Genomic DNA, 18,374 nt, shown 5'->3' with positions numbered 1-18,374 from the left:
GGGAGTCGTCACTGCCTAGTATGTTCTCTTTAATATCCCGATTATTGCCCTGAAGTTTGCGATAAAAGCGGTATCATTTTTATCTAGAAAAAGTAGTTTTTTTACTTAATGCAACTTGAGGTTTGTCTTCCTGGGCCTCTGCAGCAGCTGTTTAGGATGTGGCACCACCCATCAGTGGCTCTTGTAACCACGAGGTGGTTGTTGTGACGACCGATAAGACCTGCCCAGCGTTCCTGTCGAAAGCAATGAGATTTCTGCCAAAACTACTCTTCAAGTTGTATTATATTCCTATCCTCAGTAGCCTCCTGAGTGAGACCTTCGTTGTTTAAAGGAATAATTCAGCCCAATCACCATGAAGTTACACTGCAGGGGATGCACGCTATCAAGGTGTGCACTATGTCTACCGCGCAGACCCACGGTTCCTGTTGGACCGTGCCTTTTGGAAGGCATTCTGCCCACTCGCTACCAATTTTCGGCTTCTTTGCGTCATGGATTATCTTTGACAAAGCGTGAAAATCAAAATTCACAAAGTGTACTCTTGGGCGACTTGGTAGTTCATTTTAACATTAGCTACAATGCGAAAACAAACAAGGACACAGAAGGACGAAGGATACGTATGCGACGGACATAGAGGGACGCGCATGATGAACCTGCTCACGAGAGGGAGAGGAAAAGGTTGCAGTTGTCCCGTAAATTCATGGCTTGTTTCACGGTTTAAAATGCATTGTCAACCATGTACACGTGAAGGTTGCGCTTTGCGCTCTTCACAAGCTTGTCGAATTTGCCAAAGACACTATAAAGACAGGTTTCGCATGACCTTATATGCAAAGTAAAGCATGGTGTGCAGTATGTCCCGTGTGTGGAGCGTGGGGTTTATTGCATTCCCCTGATGAAATATGGGTACGTTGAAACGGGAAATGTGGGTACGTTGGAAGACGAGAAACGCTACTGTTGCGTACAGCCTCGCTACTCTCGTGTCTGAGGATGAATCTGAGCTTCCTTCATTTTTATCTTTTCGGTTGCATCAAGCCAGTACTGCTTGCTCTTGCGATAATGGTTCACCGGGCCTCCCAGGTATTTCGCCACTACCACAGGCCACTCGATGTTCTCAAACCTTTCGGGCATACAGTCCCATGCGCCATGCCAGAAGCTCTGACATTTGCGCCAGTTGATGTCAGGTCATCTTTGGTCATTGTACGTGGTCCCTATCCTTAAGACTTCCAAGAGGCTTGCCCGGTCAACACAAAACACAGCCGCATCGTCCGTGTACGCAAGCAATTTCACTTCGACAGTACCGATGCATGTACGAGTCAGCCCCCGGGTATTGGGAAGTAAGTGGGAAGTGGGGAGGTGTAAATTAGAGCGTTACACGAATGCCGAATTCAAGTTTTGTTAGGAGTATGGCGGGATAAGAGACGTCAAGTTCGCTTTCGATGCCACCCACGCTGCCTCTGTCCTACGTTCCGTGTTCTTTGAGCAACAATTTCAATACACGCACACCTACTGGGAAGACATGTCATACGACTGGTCCTTACAACATTTTCTGAAAAACTTAAATCACCTTATAAAAAAAATCTGATAAGAGAGCAATCTTTTTTGCGTTAGTTCGATAGCTCACTAAAGCAGTGTAACTTTCTAATAGCATCTCATAGTAGGGCCTCCTCTAAAGTATCCGGTGTGAGTTGCCAGCTCCTGCTCTAGCCTTCCTTTAGTGTTTACCATGGGAAGTCAAAAGTGGGGGTTACAAGGGAAAACACCAGAACCATTGCTTTCGAGAGAGTCACCTTGTCAGCCCAAAACATGTCACTAAAACACCAGAGTACGAGTTTTACGTCAGTCCTAGCGAAAGGACCGAGTCCTGGGAGTCTGCCTGATCGTTAACGTCTCACCCTTGGGCATCCAGCGCAGCTTGTTCTTCTTTGGCACATTTTTTTCTCTATTTAAGTGGATGAACGGCTTTTAGATCCACACATTTGATTAATTCCCTACTTAAAAACAGTATTTAAATGTTTTGCAGGAAACGTTTGCAATGGAATTAGCTGTTGCAAAATTTGAGCTTGTTCCGCACATCTAGTGGGCCAGAGATTGGTGTCTTTGTTGACCGCAGCTTCGAGTGAGTGCGTCAAAAAAGTTGGATCTCGCGGTAAAATACCACTGATGTAAATTTGTGGCGTCAAGTTTCCGCGAAGCGGTCCCACCATCCATTCCGGACTACCCAAGCCGACTATTGTACCAGTTCCTCCTCCCACTCCCGACGACCCCAGGAGAAAATATTAATAACCCAGAGCAGAACACTCCTTACCTGTATTAGAGGGGAAAAACGAGATTTCGAGGATTTACGGCAGAAAAGGAAAAAAAACAAAAATAAGACAATAAATAAGAGCACCCATGGCCGTGATCACAGATCGTGAAAAACCAACTAGCAAAAAAATGGAGTCCAAAGTCACCCCTCATCTTCGTTGTTCGTACGTTCTACGAGCGCTGTTGTTAATGCTGACTGTGTACACTAATTCTGAGCCATTTTTAGTAATTTACCAGCCATGATTTGATGGAAAACTAACTGCACTGATAGAGTTTTGTGCGGATGTAGCCGGCGTACTTCGCGTAGTTGTATTGCCGTTCTCGTTCGTGACGTTGTCAATTTGCCAGTGACAAGTGTGCATGCATGTCCCCTTTTCCTTGTAATTATATTTTTGTTGATTGATTGATTGATTCATTGATAAAGATTGATTGATTGATGTTACGGTTTCACGCGCCGACGCAACGCAGGCGATGAGGCGCGCCGTAGTGGAGGACGTCGGAATAATTTTGACCACCTGGGGATCTTTATCGTGCGCCGAAATCTCGTTCACACGGGCGTTTTCTCTTTTTGCCTCCATCAGAAAAGCGGCCGCCACACCCGGGAATCGAACCCGCGACCTCGTGCTCAGCAGCGCAACGGTTTAGGCACTGAGCACCGCGGCGGGTATGTATTTTTGTTGAATCCACCCGTTTCTAGGGCAGCGCCCACGCATGTCGAGATATCTCGGTAGTCATCCCTCAATGCGCTGCAGCCGCATGTTGAAAAGGATCCGCCGCATCGCGTGCCCTACGCCTTAAATAAGTACATACCACTCGAAAATAAGGAAACTATTACGTATTACGGCATTAATTACCCAAAATTCATAAAAACTCAATCTAGTGTCTCTTTATAGACCTGCCAAGGGCTGCGTCGCCCTCTCTTGACTAATTACGGTATGAACGTCAGGATAATAATGAAACTAATCAAGAGAGGGCACCATAGCCCCTCTGAAAAATCGCTGCTCCACTCGTCGACAGCCTCCGCGTTAAGTGCAACTGCATTAATTTTTTCGCTGCTTTGATTTTTTCAAGGCACTCCTTGCTGCAGCCCCAGTTCCTAAGGTGAAACCCTTAGGTACCTCATCAAACGTGAAAATTGACCGTAGCAGGATTCGTCTCCCGCGACAACACAAATGGTACCAAAATATGCACCACGAGAAAAAAAAATTACGTACCTTCCCACACAAAGTTGAGAGTAGCGTGCGAGCCTTCTAGCACCAAAACTGTGTCAAAAGGGCGTCGAAACCTTCGCTAAAAGTGCGTCCAACTATTGCTGAAAGTGCGTAGAATCAATATTCAAACCTTCGAAGGCCGAAATTGCAAACGAAGAACGAACCCATGCGACGATTTTTCGCGCACAGTGTATATGCATCGATGAACGATCTAACCGTACACAAATACGTGGTTTATGAGATAAAGGTATGCAATCGTACTCCTTCTTCATGATCGATGCATGTATTGTCCTATCTACAACCGTTCCTTTTTCGCGATTTTCATGTAATTGTTTTGCCACAATGCTTGTTTAGTTTCGCCTACGCGGCGTGTGTCTGGTGATCATATCAGGGGTTTTCGATCGACCAACCTGTTTACCGGAAATACTTTACGTTTTTGATGCGACGCCTTCCCTACCACTCAGAAAGTTTCCGCTTTAAAGAATTCCTCGAGAACATAAGTCTGCTTACGTGAATTGAAAGCGGAAGCCAGGGATTATCAAACGATTCTTCTTTACTTCCTCACGTTTTCGCTTCTGTCTTCATTGTCATTTTTTCGTGATTCGTGTCTTTCGTTTCTGTGCGGAAGCTGTCGCGTTAATTAGGCCAGTCTTTCTGCCAGGCAGCATCCCAGCAGCTGCTCCCTGTACGCATAATCTGCCAGAATCATCCATCCAGAAACAGCAGTGGTCGCCGCGAGCCGAGCGGTCATGTTCGAGACAACCACCGCCAATTTTAAACGACGCCATGTGATGCGAACACAGAAGCAAAGCCCGAACAACATTTGTAAGGGCGTGTGTATCTGTCTAGGGCCGGGCGACCGCCCCCGCCCCCGAAGGAACAACCAATATATACCGTAGGGAATTCTCTCCGCGTCATGTCGCCTCTTACAAACAGAAAACGCAATTCGACCTGACGTTTCAACTTCTTATCAAGCGGCGGGGCAAAACAGCTGCCGAAGTAAAAGTCCCAGCAATACTCCGCCTCGAACAGAATTGACGACAAGGGCTTGACACCGGTATATACTGCCCACACGCCCAACCAAGCGGCGCGCGTCGCGACCAAGAAGATTGCGAAACGAAAAACGAAGAGACGACGCTGGGCGCTTCCCGAGTATCCCAGTTTTACCTTTTGCTAATAGCTTTCTATTTCATCTTCGTTCTGTGCGAGCCGAGTTGATTCTATAGAACAACTTCCTCGGAGCTGTGGCAGCGAATCAAAGTGAACTGTCTCCCTCACTGTCCCGATTGATTCTTTCGCGTCGCATTGGTCCTGGAAGTCCGTATGCCCGTTTGTTTCAACCTATCGGTGATCTTGTTTAACTACCGTGGTGTCTCTCGGGATCAGGGGTAACTTTTCACTTCCTTAACTTTTCTTTCAGCAAGAAGTTCTACGTCGAGGGACCTGGTATATTGCTTTGGAATTCCTGCGAAGGCAGGCAGCATTTTTGCGGATTTGTCTGCGCGCGGCTACACTAACTTTTTTGCGAACCATATTTTTTTGCAGTCACTTTTCTGCTTTCGCTTTTTTGAGGCAGATTTCATCTCATGCAACCCGGACTGCTACTACTTCACTAGCGAGAAAAAACTGGAAATGTCTGCAACAATATTCACCGACCAATCGTGTATATGGACTACGAATTTTTGTCAAAAAACTAAATTCGACGAAAAGCCTAACACATATAAACATTACAGCACCAAAGAAATTTTGAACACATTTTACCCAATTCAACTCTTAAAAAAAGAGGTTAACAGCGTTCTATTCAATAAATATGCGCCTGTAACCAATTGGCTGGAATGAAAGCGAAAGGAAACCCTTCATATCTGAGGAGTTTTTTTTTTAAATAGGCCCAATCCAGACGCGAAACTAAATCAAATAAAAATGTTGTGACAAACAAAACTAGGCAACTTTCCTCCAGAAAACAGATTGCAACAAAACAGGTAAGTTAACGCCTGGCTAATCTACACGCAGATAATATTTCAGATCTGAAACGAGCCATATCTTGTGGCACGGATACAAATAAGCCAAATCCATTTCTCCGATGGCAGTGTGCTTTGCGGTTGATGTCATATAACCAAGATGGCAGCCTCCATAAGAGTTCCCGCCCGACAGCTCAGATTCTCAGGCGGAATGAAATAGTCCTTTCGGATGTTAGTAAATTTTTCATTTATAAATTACACCTAATTAATTGACTGAATAATTTTGTAGTACTTGTGGCCGTAAACTTCTTCAAGCTGAGATGTAAACCATATCACATCATAGCCTTATCAGCGTTGTATTTAGGGCCCGTAACAAAGTTTCGCTGTTTTTTCAAATTCTGTTTGGGTGGATTTGACGAACTTCGAAAAAAAAGCGGTTCATCAATAGGTAAGAAAAAGGTGTCAAAAACAAGTAAAACGGTATAATAAGAGCCACTCCCCTGACCTTCCGGAAACGTGGCCCATCGTACCAGGACAATGTCCACAAACTGATATCGTATGTCTGCCTTTCGCAAGGGCGGAAACGACCGTCCCTCTGTTTACCATCGTCCGCCTTGCCCCCAAGCGTCACTGTTCCAACCCTGGCAAACACCATACTACACCGGCTTCACCCGAACCGTAAGTTTTGGTTGCCTCCTGGTATTCAAGAAAACCACGCGACGCTGTTTCACCGACTACGACTCGCTGTAGCCTTTACCCGTCGTATACCGAACACCTCATCGGCGTTGGGAATGACCCTATTTGTGAAACACACCGTGTACCAGAGACTATTAGTACTCATGGTTTTTCAAACTGTCCGCCCTGCGCGCATACTCGAGAAGAACTAGCCAACCACTGGCCACTCTGGGCTGTCGGGCTGCGTATTGCTCGGTCCTTGGCAAGACCGGCCACGTTCCCACAAGGCATTCGAAGCAGAGCTCATATTTCTACGAAACAATGACCCGGCAGCGAGACTGTAGTTGAGGCCCGTCTTGATGAACTACCACACAAAAAATGTATAAGTGTAGGCTCGTTTTGTATATCAATCAATCAATCAATCAATCAATCAATCAATCAATCAATCAATCAATCAATCAATCAATCAATCAATCAATCAATCAATCAATCAATCATTCAATCAATCAATCAAACAAACAAACAATCAGACAAACAAAACAATCAAACGACATCTTTATTACAGAAGCAATCTGGAAAAGGTTCCAGGGCTAAATCTGCTCATACAGCTTGACGGGCCCCCGGCCATTAAGGCATGTAGGGCGCAATCGACAATGCTACATCATGGAATACAACACTTTATACTGACGCTGCACTTGAAGCAAACATTCATATTTTAACAAGACACAGCTGTTGAAAATACTGGTAGTTTTCCAAAGTAAACACACACACAATGCATTTGCACAAACCACTTAGCCATTTTTTCTCCTTTCTCCACTATCTTCATTCCTTGTATCCTCTACTCTCTCTCTCTCTCTCTCTCTCTCTCTCTCTCTCTCTCTCTCTCTCTCTCTCTCTCTCTCTCTCTCCCTTTCTCGCTCTTGATCCTAACAGCACGCCAAGCGACGTAAAACTTATGCATCGAGTTGGGTATACCCGTTAACGTCGATAAACCACAGCGTTTAACGATAGGCCTGATCTCAGGAAAATTTTGGGAAAGCGCTGACCGAAACACCACTGCGGGTTCGAGTGACGCATCACAGCAAATAAGTTTTTTGCACCATTTCCTGCTACACACAACTGACAATGGGCGCCGCACGCTGGCTTAGTGCTTCCGTAGTAGTAACTCTGCTGGATCGATTTGTTCGCACAGCACCGGCTCAGATTTCTGGGTGTTGGAAAGCTAACACTGCAGAACATGGCCGCATCTCCGCTTCGTGGATGATGGCAAGGGTGCGCAGTATGGGGACTCGAAATGTTATCCAAGTTGCGCCCCGAGGGACATCCGATTTGCACCCCGACCGTCATTCGATTTAAGCCATGAGTTGCGCCTTAATTATTCCCTAAATGAAACCGCAACTCGCGGCTCAAATCGAATTTCGCTGGATTTTCGCTTGATGGTGGTGTGCGCACGGATGGGCGCGGATGGACAATGCGAGGTCCTAAGGTGCTCCGCAACGTTACAGACGAGGGAGTAAGCCGTTTGACTCTCTCTTACTTACTCACGGCCGTAGCCCAATGGGTAAGACGTCTGACACTAACTCTTTCTGGCCTACCTGACACAGGCCTGAATCCTGCCGGCACCTGTGTGATTTTTTGCGATTGTAAAAGCTATACGCACGTACGCGGACGGACATTGTGCGGTCCTAAGGTGCTCCTCACCTAAAAGCTGAACCAGTCAAAACGCGAACTTAAACCTCAATGTTTAAGGCGGATCCATGACCATGCTTACCCCGCTGGTCCAGAGTGCGAGTTATTTAGAGCCAAATATGACTATGAGTAGCGGAAGACGTTGGACTAGTTTCGTTCTTGTTAGGCTTTCTTTCGTTTCCTTTCGACAATGGCGTCGGTTTATTCTGTGGGAGAGAAAAGGTGTTTTTGATTTGCTAATTGGTTCTATTCGAGGATGTTAGTATGGCTACGCCATTTTCATTCGTATTTCAAACGTTCTTTTGAGGACTTTTTTTCTTCGCACTGCATTTTTACACCATTTTTTGCTGAAAACGTTGTACATGTCTTGTCCCACGACGCACACCTTAAATAATGTTCTGGCTAAAGAAAGGTGTAAGAATGAAAAATTGGTGTTCTAGTGAACACCCTAAAAAAGGGTTTAAGGTTGCTTAACACCCTGAAAAAAGAATGGGCAGCGCAGCTAGGCGTGACATTGTGAATCGGCTGATAACATACAAACACATTCAACACGCACAAGTCCCACTTGAACCACAAATGAACTGAGCAACAAAACGAACAGGATGCATGGGGAGGGCGAGTACATACTCACTTTAAAATACCTCTGCTCTTCTTCCTTTTATAGCCAGCAGAGGAATGTCTTCTGATAGATCCGGTGGGCTTGTCGCAAAATTCTCATATTTTAGCACAAATTTTGGAATTATACGTTTTAATCTTACTCTTTAAAAGTAAGCACGCGGTTTTGCAAAAACGTTTTAATCGGGATGGGGTTACTGTATTTAATATGCCATAGTGTTTTATGAAATTCAAACAAATATTTTACACCTTTTCAATACCCACCAAGAAGGCTGTTCATTATTTCAACATCTTTTTTCTCACAAGGGTTCAAAAAGATGCAGCTATTTAAAACTAAAAACAAGGGTATAAAATATAACCAAGTAAGACAAATGATGTAAAAGACCTCCAACTACTTTAGAGGTATTTAGTTCGCGTTTACATGGCTGGACTGGAAATTTTCAACAAGCGGTGGGACGTATGTACCCCAAGGTATTTAAAACTGTATTAAATGACATATTGATTACCAGCGGAGCTATTCAAGCTTGACCTGTGTTCGGTGTTGTTAGCAAAAAAATACCAATAAAAACAACTGCGCCGCCTGTAAAGGGCACACCACCGAAGATAGGGTATTACAACAATGAAGCAGGCTTTCGACTGTATTAGAATGTGCTCACAAATGGCGCATGCGTATGCGGTCCTTTTACTATACCATTTTAAAGGTGCTAGCCTTTTTGCGATAATAAAACGTAAAAAATGGCGCAGCTTGAACTAGCAGGTAAAACATCGATGCTGGGTGCCGACCTACCTTGTTTCCCTCTTGGATCCGCTGTCAGTGTGGTGGACACACCGGCCTAGTAAAATCCGGCCTAACAAAACTTAAGAAAGCCGAGCAAAACTTAGAAACACGAGAAGAAGCTAGGTTGACCCCTAGCTCCACTGTTTTTTTTTGTGCAACTGTACATGTATCTCAGATTATTTGAACACCCTACAGAACACCAAGGGTGTTGCACTCGGTCAACACCCTGTTCGCCACACAACAAGAGTGGGAAGCTACAAGTTATGATGTTGGAGCGCAAGAAAAAGGGCGTAATGACTTCCCAACGCCCTTACCTCACTTATGCTTCATTTTTAGGCAATAAGGGTGTAAAGAAGGTTTAGTGTGGATATATAGTGCTCTTAATTTCAAAATTTCACATTGACGTTTCGCGTCTCAAAGCTAAACATGGGCCATAAGGTTCACCGCAAACGGAAAGGAGCGATCAGAGAAGACAAACTTTTTCTTGCTTTTAAACATTTTTAACGCGGTCGGCAAGAGGGTAAGAGTCTTATGCTTCGCTGTGTAATTACACATGCATGCATAATCTTAATCAATCAGCAGGTGAACACCTTTTTTACACCCTTTGAACACCCTACCAAGAACCAAGGCTGTTGAAGTCGGTCAACACCCTTTTTTCCACACAAACATGGTGTATAGCTACGAATAGGGGTGTTGAGATTCAACAAAAAGAGTGCAATGGCATCCCAAAACCCTTTTTTTCACATATTCTACACCCCTGTTGGAAAAAAGGGTGTAAGGAAGGTTAGTGTGTTTATTCTTCGCTTTTGGGGGGAGATGCATAAGATTGAGATTTTTGAGTTTGTCAGATCGTTTCCGTTTTATTTTCTATTTTTGTCCATTTTTGTTACTTTTTGTTTTTCAAAATTCTGGGCTACCAATCATTTCCGTTTCCGCTATTGTAACGATTACAGGTGTCACTTCTACCAAATCTGCAGTTTTATTGAAATTCAGTGCGTTACACGGTTCTGGCTGCGTGTGTGGTCGGCAAAGAATGATGCGAATTAGATTAATTTGTGCCAAGATAGTCATGTGGACTATTTTCGACAAACGGAGTCAATTAGTCCGAAGCGAAAATTAGGTGACATGGAGTTCTTATGTGAATTGATTGTTGATTGTAGGGTTTAACGCGCCGACGCAACGCAGGTGATGAGGCGCGCCGTAGTGGAGGGCTCCGGATTAATTTTGACCACCTGGGGACCTTCAACGTGTGCCGAAATCTCGTACACACGGGCGTTTTTTGCTTATCGCCTCCATCAGAAAACCAGCCGCCGCGGCAAGGAATTGAACCCGCGTCCTCGTGCTGAGCAGCACAACGCCTTCTCTTATGTGAATTGAACCGGAGCCACCAAAGGAGAAGTCAAGTGAGTTACCAGTGCTCTATCTCAGCACGTGGCTAGTGGCAGAACCAGAATTATCCTAGTGCGTGTGCAGCACTGATGTCTTAACAAATGGCAGGTGAACGTGACAACATGTGACTTGAACAGCGGTACCCCGCTACGGAGAACTCTCATTCTGGCGAAGAGAGGTTTTTCACCAGTGTGCCCAACGAAGTAACTATAGCCTCAAAATCGAATGAACAAACTCGAAGGAAAAGACGCAAACACAGTGCATCAGTGTGAAGAAGTATTTCATATACGGAAAGCCATAACACGGTCGTCTTCAAAGCATGTGAGAACATTTAGGTGCCCCTTGAAACGTGTCGTCTCATAGTGGCAGTTCGCGCGAGCATAGAAGGCACATGCGCGAAAGTTTGCTGGAGTTGCACATTGCCGCCAAGGCGTAGATGACTCCTGAAGTATTCCTAACGAAGTGCACTCTATGAGAAGCGTCACGTGAACCTAGAGATGTGGGTGGTTGAAAAAAGCAAAAAGCATGAGGAAAAAACCGGTTCTTTTTGTCTGTTTTTTTTCACCACGATAATATCGAAAAAAAGAAAAGCAGCTTCTCCGGCGAAATTTGTTGTGATGCGACCAATCTGCGCTCAGCGAAACGCTTGTCGAAATCAATTCCTTGACGTGAAATCGTACGCAGATTATATTGGGACTTTCGGGAGGTAGCATGTAACAATTATATTCTTTTAGTGCTGACGAAAAAAATTAATTGGGAACTGAAGTCTGTGAAGTGATTTGAAGCCGAGATCCAGAAGTTATTGAAGACATCTTCAATGCTGCATCGTGTTTACGGTGCCGTCACTTTCACATGTCATGCGCCACGCATCCGGATAAATCTTGTTAGGGCTGAAGTTGCCGCATTTGTCTTCGGCTCTCGATGACCCGGGTTCAGATCTCATTCGAACCCAAATATCTTTCTATGTATATTTCCTTCCGCATTTTTTTTCACTGCGGCTGTAATTTGATTTCATTTGTGTAGTTCCCAGCAACCACGGTCATTTTTCTCGTTTAATAAGACATCTAAGAATTTAGCCTTAAGAAGGATGTCAGATTTTTTACACGACAGTGTTTCATTCCCGGATACACAAAGATTTCACCGACGACATATCTGTCACGGAAGTGACGTCAGTACACCCGAACAAGTCGCCTGTAAAGGGTGCACCCCTGCACACAGGGTCTTCTTGCGGGGAAGCAACCTTTAGTACGAAAGAGTACATTATACTTATGGTTCGTTTTCTGGTTTTATATTTTAACACAAAAGTGTTTTATACCGGCATACACCAAGATTTCACTGACGTCATATCCGCCACAGAAATGGCACCAGTACACCTTTGCCGAAGCGACCCGCCAGCAGGACGTCGCTCGCCAAGCACACCCACAAGACAGCCGCCGACCCCCAAATCATGCTCACCTTCAGATTGCACTGCACATTTCACTTGCGGGTTTTACCGATTGCTATGACCGAGAAATCAACCAAGGTTTTGTACATCACTGCGGAATCGTCTTTTCTCTATTCGTAACATTTTTCCTAAAAATTAAAAGGAATTCTCTTTTTCACGCCCCTCAATATTTTCATAAAAACTTACATCTATAGTGAACCTCCTTGGGTCGCCAGAGCTGAAGTCGAGTGGTGGCTTCTGCTGCCACTGCTGCTTCAGTCAGGGTTGGCTCGAGAGAGGTGTGACGCCTCATATTGCGTAGTGTTTTAGATGAGCTTGCCTGCTTCCTTGATGACCACTGCTCCTTTTCTTGGTCCGTAGCTCATAGCATCAGTCTACCAGTGAGTTTGCATCTGCGGTAACATGGCCACACTAAGGCATGACAACGATGACTGTAGAGCTGTTTTGTCATGGAAGCCGGCGTCGTTAGCGTGCTGCTGGCCGCACTTGCAGCCCGCAGTACAGCTGGGGCGTATCTCTTGCCTACGACCAAGAAGTTGACAATTTTGGCATAAATAACTTTTCCTGCACACTCGCGTAACCCTGTGACTACACTCCAGCAAATAAAATTTGGTGGCGGTTGATTGCCACCAGCCCCTGTCTTTCGGATCAGCTCCTGGTAACCAGGTAAGGGGTCGACGCTAAGACGGCTTATGGATTCCTGTGAAGAGGGAACCGCTCCTACAGGAACAACCTTGATGCAATTAATAAACATCCTTGTCTCACTCTCGGTCGCCGTCGAATGTCAACAAGCCGCGATTCCTCACCAGTCATGCTTTGCGATGTGTCGATGCTCGTTGTACAAAACCATTCGCAGGGATTGCGGCGTTTCCGCTGGGCAAAAAAAAAAATTGTGTTCCGAAGGATCGATACGGTGTCGGATTACCTACAAGCAGTTTCGGCTTCATTTGGCTGCATGCCCTCACGGAACAAAACATGATTGACCGGGACGCAGTTCAAAAGAATGCACGAAACTCTTGCGTGTTGCTGGTCGGCCCTTTCCTCATGATTGGGGGTTGGGGCGGCTGTGTCACGTTTGACCCCAGGCCGCTTCCCCTCCCCTATGTTTTCCTCTGTTGCGTGCCTCGCTATCACCCGCTCTCGTCGGTTGTAATGTGTGCTTATTGTTGTTGGGATTTCAGAGAAGCGAAAAGGAAAGGAATGCACTGGGGATATTATTCAGCTCAGCAAGAAGCAGCGGGTGCCGACTTCACACTCTCTCCTCCCCCTCCCGCACCTCAGCGCCTACCGCGCCTCACCGTCTTCTCCTGCACGTATTTCTGTTTCCGGACATTTCCCTGGGAACGCATGCGGTGGGTGTATATATGGGGCTGCCGGCAGACAGCTTCTCTCTAAGGATGTCATAGATGACACCACGACTAATGCGGACACCCGGGATTTGACGTGGTATGTGGAGAATTTCTGTACATCTTTATCAGTTTCGGACTCACACCGGATTCCCTCAGAAGCAATCCGGCATTCGTTTTTAATTGCCGAGCACTTTTGGGGCGCGGATAGTCGTCGTGGCTCGTCTGAAGTGACGGTATCTAGCCACCGTAGCAGCGCGTAACGCGGTATCACGGACCCAACCAGGGGCTTCGAAAAGACCACCGTTTCCCCAGGTCTGGATCGAGCCTGGGTCCCTCGCGTAACGAAGCCGGTGTTAATCCCACCGGGCCGCACAGGCAGGCGTTACTCATATGCAAAGTGTTGGGAGTGATGTTTGCGCGGCGCCGTTGCCGCGAAGGCTGCCGTTGCTAGGCCGCAAATAACTACACTGTAACCTAAAGTTAGGACAAAATCATGAAATACCGCAATAATTACCCCAAATGAATGGAACTCAGTCCAGTGTCTCTTTATTTTCATTTTCAGTGTCTGCGCCCTCTGTTCACTACGTTTGGTATCTGCGCCACGCTGATACTGAAACTAGTCAAGATGGGGCACCACAACTCCTTCGGCGAAGCACTGCCTCACACTTGATACCTTTCACGATTAGCGAAAATCATTTCATTTTTCGGATACATTTCTGATGTTTCTAAGGAGTGGGGAGTCCTCGGAGTACCCGCGACTTACCACTGTGATTCCGAGACTGCAAATCGAACAGTCCTACAGTCCATGCTCATGACAACGAACAAGGCAGTCCTAGGTGTCTTTCAGCATACGGAGCTTCTTACTCCCCTAAGGTTTATGAGTTGGACGCTCTGTTCCCTCGCATAGTCAGGGGCTCTGCAGGTGTGACAGCGGAGAATCTTTCACGACAGCACAGTGCAGCACCCATTACAGCCCACCGGAAAACGTTAGTTGTGCATTTTTGCGGTTAACCTTGATGCAAAAAAAATGAAGCTAACTTTCTATTTATTTTTTCTGGCACTTAAATTGAAAAACAAGGCTTTTTGCTAATCACCAACCTTATATCATTTTTAAATGTAACGATGCCAGTCAATTAAAATGCCAAACTTTATTGTACCAGTCCCAATAAAGCCCAATTTCCTGTGTACGCTCCGAGCTTTTGTTATTAGGCTAAATAATCAACTTACACCTCGTTGAAAGAAAAAAAAGCCAGTGAGGAGCAAGACGAGTTTATGCAATACCGACGACTCCTACAGCAGCGCAAGAATAACAATGTTTCCCATTTGTGAGGACGGAGCTTTCGTGTTCTTTACACCGCGGCAGCGGCGGGCAAGATTGCGTTCAGGCTGCCTGCGGAGGAAGACTTAAAAGCCGCGCTGCCACAAGAACGCAGTCACGTTAGTTTCCCGCCTTTTTTAATAAGACGAGAAAATACAGTGAGCGACCGTGGGATGCGTCAGATTAGGCCATCTGGGACGAGAAGAAAAGGAGTCAAACGGGTTCTTCTCTTGCAAATACGAGAGAGAAAAAACGGAGCGCGAAGATTGAAGACGCCCAAGTAATGCCCGAGCGAGCGCGAACACTGCAGCCCCGGAGTGTAAGGGAGGCGAATTTTGGCGCAAAAACAGCTAACAAAAGATGTCGCGCTGCCCAAACTCTACAGGAAGAAAGAATTTTGTCAGTTTTAAAAGTAAAAAGCTGGCTAGCTGGCGAAATCATTTCAGTTTGCGTCCTTTTTTTTCTTTTTCTTTCTTGCGGCTGGATAAATCTGCGTTCGTTGTCGCTGGGCAGGTTGTCGCATCGTCTGTATTCACAGGCTCCTATAGGATGGCAGCGGAGCGTTAGGGACACAAACAGGCCTCAGACGACAATCTATCCCCAACGCGTTAACCTCAATACGACTGATAGCAGTGTCTCTGTAGTTTCTGAAAAATGATTTTTAAAGCATACGGAATACAGTGACTAAAGTATGACGTAAGTTCTTCATCACACAGGAGAAAAGAAGTGACGATTCAATGTTTTATCAGGCATTCCTACCTAGGCGGTGTGCGGAGAACTTCATTGTTCGGACAATGCGTGCCAGTGGCAGCCTCGTACACTTGATCGCGTCGCAAGCGACGGCTTGAATTTCTCTTTAAATCTATTTTTGCCTCGGTAAGCTTCCCGCTCGCTTATTCGTCTGCTTCGCTTACTAAAGGCAGACAAAGAAGAGAAAACCCCCGGGAAAATCCTGACAGAGACATTTGCTGCGGACTCTCCGTAACACGTGTCTTGCTTAAGTAAGTGAACTTGAGTGCTATATATAGCTGTCAGGTCCGCGAGCCGACAGGCCCCACGAAAACCGTGAAACTGTATTTTAATGATTTGAAGGTTTTAGCCATATGAAGTTCAAGGTGAACAAAGGTCATAAACACGAAGAAAAAGTGGCAAGGGAAGAAACTGAGCAGGCCAAGGCGCAAGAGTGAAATCTTGCCATTACCGGTCGGCTATCAAAAATTGCCGGTGATCATTCGGAATGTCGCGCAATGCTATTCGGTGTTTCTGTGACAGGCTCGTGTCGACCAGCGCAATTAATTTTCATCCCTCCTCTTCCCTCTCCTTTCCCTTCCTTCGTACCATCCACATACTCTTTCCAACCTCCTCACCACTGTGTAATCTCTCGTAGCCTACACACGGGAACGAACAACGCCAGCTTTTTTGCGAAATTACGCGACCGCTCCTAGATTGCGCTAAACATAAACAACCACATTGTCATGGTTCAAGAAGAGATGGTCTGTGCACTGTGCACTTGTTCCTTTTTCCATGAGGGTACAGAAGAACACAGTGTCGTCGTAAGGTGGTCAATTTATAAGTTCGATATTTCATTTCATTACGGTGCTACGTGGGACAGAAGTCAAACTTTGGTGATAGGCCTAACTTTATCAGAGTGAATGACAATGAAACGAGGTCGTACGGAATGTACGCGCTTTACTTCAGCGCAGCAACGGTCGCCTTAGAGCTAATTCCGTCCAGGACACACGTATTGTTCCTTAATTATTCTTGAGTATAGGTTTAAGGACAAATAAACTGCCCTTAGTTTCTCTCCCCCTTTTGAGAGATGTCTCTCTCGACCACGGCTACAAAGTGGGGTCCAAGATCTGAACAAGTATTTAAGTCCAGCCTTTACAGGGCAGTTATTGTTGCCTCAATAATGAGGCATGCGACCTGCAATAACGAACTTGTTCTTATCTCATGACTACGCTTGCGGCTGTTTCAGCTGAAGCCGAAATCGGGCTTTTCAGCAAAGATCAACGGATTCAATTTTTTTCTCTGTTACACAGTGACACAATTCCAGGGTAAAGGGTGGTTTCCTCCGAGGTGCAAAACCGTTCAAATTTTGTCCGTGTCAATAAAGACATTTCTTGTCGTTGCTACGTCGTAGGTGTAGGTGTAGAGTGAGTTCAACTGGACAAAATTAGCAAATAAACTTTGTCATTCATTGTGCAACCCACAAGCTTTCATACTGGCTGTCCTCTTTGCAATTATTTCATTAAATCATTATAAATCTACGGGCTAACTCCTGTGGGCAGCGCCTACAGAGCTCCGTCTATGCAAGAAAGCCTACACACTTGTGAGGTGTGTAGGGTGCTAGTGCACCACGCCACCTACGTTATAGGTTAGGTTTCTCCCTCGCTTGTAGAATGGTCTATACCGCATGGCAGTTCGAACGACGAGCCGAGCGTGTATTGCTTAGCCTGTTTGGCTGCTCATATATCACGGAGGTCTGCTTGATGTAGACTGCACTTCACTCTGTGTTTGTGTGCATCTCGGAACGAGATTTATCGTCTTCTCCCGACCATTTGTTGGGCTGCACACACTGACAAACACCTACGCCTACACACACAAATTAAAAAGAACTCTAACCTACGTTTGGGCCATTGCGTATAATGTATGGTAAAATGTGGCGATATTTAAGCAACTTTAGTACTAGCCTTTGTAGCGACTGCCTTTGATAAATTATGTTAGGCCTCTGGACGCAAGCCAGAAAACATTAACATATATGCAGTCGACATTGTCGCTTCGTGTGTTTTGTCGAGTTTAACTCAATGGTTAACGGCGATATTGATAGGCTGGTTACCATATAATTGAGGATGTTACCTTGAAGCTGGGATGCGCAAACGCTAATATTTGATTACAAAACCTGTACGCTGTCCATTCTACTCCTTTCGTCTGAGTAATGGTGTACATGACAGCTACATATCATCTAGCATAACTGTATACCTCCTATAACTACAACTATTCTGATTGATTGATTGATTGATTGATTGATTGATTGATTGATTGATTGATTGATTGATTGATTGATTGATTGATTGATTGATTGATTGATTGATTGATTGATTGATTGATTGATTGTAGGGTTTAGCGCGTCGACGCAACGCAGGCGATGAGGCGCGCCGTAGTGGAGGACTCCGGATTAACTTTGAACACCTGGGGATCTTTAACGTGCGCCGAAATCTCCTACACACGCGCGTTTTTGCTTTTCGCCTCCATCAGAAAATCGGCCGCCGCAGCCGGGAATCGAACCCGCGACCTCGTGCTCAGCAGCACAATGCTTTAGCCACGGAGCCACCGCGGCGGGTAACTACAACTATTCTGCTTGTGCAAAACAACATCCTTGACTTCATGTTATGCAGCCGCTGGAATTGAACGCAAATAACGTTAAATGGATTCTGGATTGGGGAACAGCTTTTACCTTTTACATTCGGCTATAGCTAGTCAACCTAATTTGGGTCGCCTTAAGGTATCAACTTGTCTTACAGACATGATGCAAGTATATTGTACGTGTTACCGTTTCCATTGTTATCATGACAGGCCCGTTTATATTTTGAGGATTATGAGGTTCAGGGTGCGGACGTTCCACGGGCTATGAGGCGCGCCATAGT

This window comes from Haemaphysalis longicornis, unplaced genomic scaffold, assembly GCF_048455015.1.
Source record: "Haemaphysalis longicornis isolate Haplotype H1 unplaced genomic scaffold, Haemaphysalis longicornis Haplotype H1 scaffold_8, whole genome shotgun sequence".
NCBI classification, from domain to species: Eukaryota; Metazoa; Arthropoda; class Arachnida; order Ixodida; family Ixodidae; genus Haemaphysalis; species Haemaphysalis longicornis.
Note: the sequence above shows the minus strand (reverse complement) of the source record.